Source organism: Mus musculus, chromosome 19 (assembly GCF_000001635.26).
Source record: "Mus musculus strain C57BL/6J chromosome 19, GRCm38.p6 C57BL/6J".
NCBI classification, from domain to species: domain Eukaryota; kingdom Metazoa; phylum Chordata; class Mammalia; order Rodentia; family Muridae; genus Mus; species Mus musculus.
Genome location: NC_000085.6, coordinates 47,057,648 through 47,060,546, shown reverse-complemented (window position 1 = coordinate 47,060,546; position 2,899 = coordinate 47,057,648). Strand labels below are relative to the sequence as shown.

Sequence of the window (2,899 nt, the reverse complement as noted above, 5' to 3'; positions counted from 1 at the left end):
GTGGCTCACAACCATCTGCAATGTGATCTGATGCCCTCTTCTGGTGTGTCTGAAGACAACTACAGTGTACATAGAATAAATAAATCTTTTTAAAAAAAAAAAAGTAAAATAGAACAAAACCCCAAGCAGCAAAACAGTCTGAGGTCTAGTGTCCTTTGTCTGCTGGTTGTTACTATTTACATCCTAGAGACCTCAGAAGTCTTTATGGTTCTAGAGTTTTGATCTGACTCCACTGTAGAAACAGATGAGATGTTTTACTATTTTGACCACAACTCAGTCTCCGTGTCTTTTTATTTAACTTTAAATTACATTTGTTTGTGTGTGTGTGTGTGTGTGTGTGTGTGTGTGTGTGTATGTGTAAATACATAGGTGCTACAGCACTTATCTGAAGATTAGAGGACAATTTGGGGACACCAGTTCTCTCCTCCTACTATGTGGGTTCTGGGGATCAAACTTGAGATTTTAAGGATTAACAGCATGCATCATCTTTCTTCACTGGGTAAGCCATTACATCAGCCACTCCCTATCGATTTTAACTTACATCTTTCTCGTAATTAGAGAATATGAGCATCCTTTAATTATTTTTGGAGAGATCCATTTCATATTATTCTTTACCTCTAAGTTCTGAGTGATATACTGTAGTGAGAATTTTGGAATTTTGGGTTCTTTAAATAACACAAAAATAATAAGAATATGTTTTTATTTTAAGTGGGATATGGGGCTACTTTGGATTGTCCACAGCAGGTGACTATGATTTGCCTGGTGCTCTAGCAGGGGTGTGATTTTGCCAGCTGCAGATAGTTTCTGCAACTGTGTGACATTTGGAACTCCAGGGCCTTTTTAGAGAGTATAGAAATGCTAGGCCATGAGAGATGGTGTGTTAGGGGTTGTAGGTGGTGGGTTGTTGGTTGTTTTTTTTTTTCTTTTTAAATATTTTATTAGGTATTTTCCTCATTTACATTTCCAATGCTATCCCAAAAGTCCCCCATACCCTCCCCCCCCACTCCCCTACCCACCCATTCCCACTTTTTGACCCTGGCGTTCCCCTGTACTGGGGCATATAAAGTTTGCATGACCAATGGGCCTCTCTAGGCCATCTTTTGATACATATGCAGTTAGAGACAAGAGCTCCAGGGTACTGGTTAGCTCATATTGTTGTTCCACCTATAGGGTTGCAGTTCCCTTTAGCTCCTTGGGTACTTTCTCTAGCTCCTCCATTGGGAGCCCTGTGATCCATCCAATAGCTGACTGTGAGCATCCACTTCTGTGTTTGTTAGGCCCCGGCATAGTCTCACAAGAGACAGCTATATCAGGGTCCTTTCAGCAAAATCTTGCTAGTGTATGCAATGGTGTCAGCGTTTGGAGGCTGTTTATGGGATGGATCCCTGGATATGGCAGTCTCTAGATGGTCCATCCTTTTGTCTCATCTCCAAACTTTGTCTCTGTAACTCCTTCCATGGGTGTTTTGTTCCTGTAAGACCCCCTTTCAGGGACCCCCACTCTAGTCTTGGGAGTGTGAGAGCACCCAAAGAAATACGAGGACCCATCTTGTTGTAATTACATGAGGACATTTAATTACGGAGATCCGGACCGACATGCATCCCACACAGGAGATAAAGGATGTTGGCCACGAGGCTCGAAAGCTAGGGTTTTTTATGGGGTAAGGGGCTTAGGGGTGTGGAATTCAGCACAGCGACACACTATTGGCTTATTCAAACATTAACAGAAAAATTACATGTACGTGCAGGGTGTCAGAGTTCTGTGAGTTGTTGACTCAGTTCAGATAGCCCTGTTATTTCTTCACATTCCCCTTTATCTTAGGGTCAAGATGTTTCCAGGAATGTTTTAACTATGAGGCATACCCAGGTTTGTTTTTCTCTTTTCTCAGCCCCAGGCAGCCTCTAGGCTCACAAACAACCAGCAATTTCTGAGTACTTTATATGACTTACAGGTCTTGAAATTTCATCTTTCTTTCATTCCCAATTCTAAGAAGGGGCAAAGTGTCCACACTTTGGTCTTCGTTCTTCTTGAGTTACATGTGTTTCGCAAATTGTATCTTATATCTTGGGTATTCTAAGTTTCTGGGCTAATATCCACTTATCAGTGAGAACATATCATTTGAGTTCTTTTGTGATTGAGTTACCTCACTCAGAATGATGCCTTCCAGGTCCAACCATTTGCCTAGGAATTTCATAAATTCATTCTTTTTAATAGCTGAGTAGTATTCCATTGTGTAATGTACCACTTTTTTGTATCCATTCCTCTGTTGAGGGGCATCAAAAATATGGAACGCTTCACGAATTTGCGTGTCACCCTTGCGCAGGGACCATGCTAATCTTCTCTGTATCGTTCCAATTTTAGTATATGTGCTGCCGAAGCGAGCACTGTTGGCTGGTTATTGTTGGTTGTTGTTGATTGTTGTTGGTTGCTGTTGGTCAAGGTTTGTTAAGTAGTGTGCAAAGAAGAAATAACAAGAAGAAATTAGATAGCCTGATAGTGAAGAACAAACTTGCCCCAAGAAATTTGATGTCCTTAATCAGTAGGAAGTAGTCTAACAACAATGTTGCCCCTTACCAAGCCCTGATTTTTTCCAGAGGTCTCTTTCCTTTCTTCTCTATCATTTTCCCCCTCTCTTATCTAGTGTGAGGGGTTTGACAGGATAGAAGAAAGAGGAACCCACAAAGTAGCAGAGACAAGCTACAATGTAGTAATGAGTATAGCTCAGTGGTACAAGGATCTTCAAATGTACACGAAAATCTGAGTTGATCTCTAACACTACAAACAAAGAAACAAACAAAGTGGCCCTGTCTGCTCCTGTAAGACTCAATCCAAATGGCCTGTCAATCACCTGGATTAAAAAAACAAAGCAAAACACAACACAACAACAAAAAGGTCCCCA

At 41.2% G+C, this 2,899-nt stretch overlaps 1 non-coding gene across 1 annotated transcript; it reads right to left on the bottom strand.

Annotated features, from left to right (window-relative positions):
- Window positions 1-2,278: 2,278 nt before the first annotated feature.
- Gm23140 lies at window positions 2,279-2,385 on the bottom strand. The gene has a single exon (XR_003952957.1). It is a non-coding gene; the product is annotated as a U6 spliceosomal RNA (small nuclear RNA).
- Window positions 2,386-2,899: the final 514 nt, after the last annotated feature.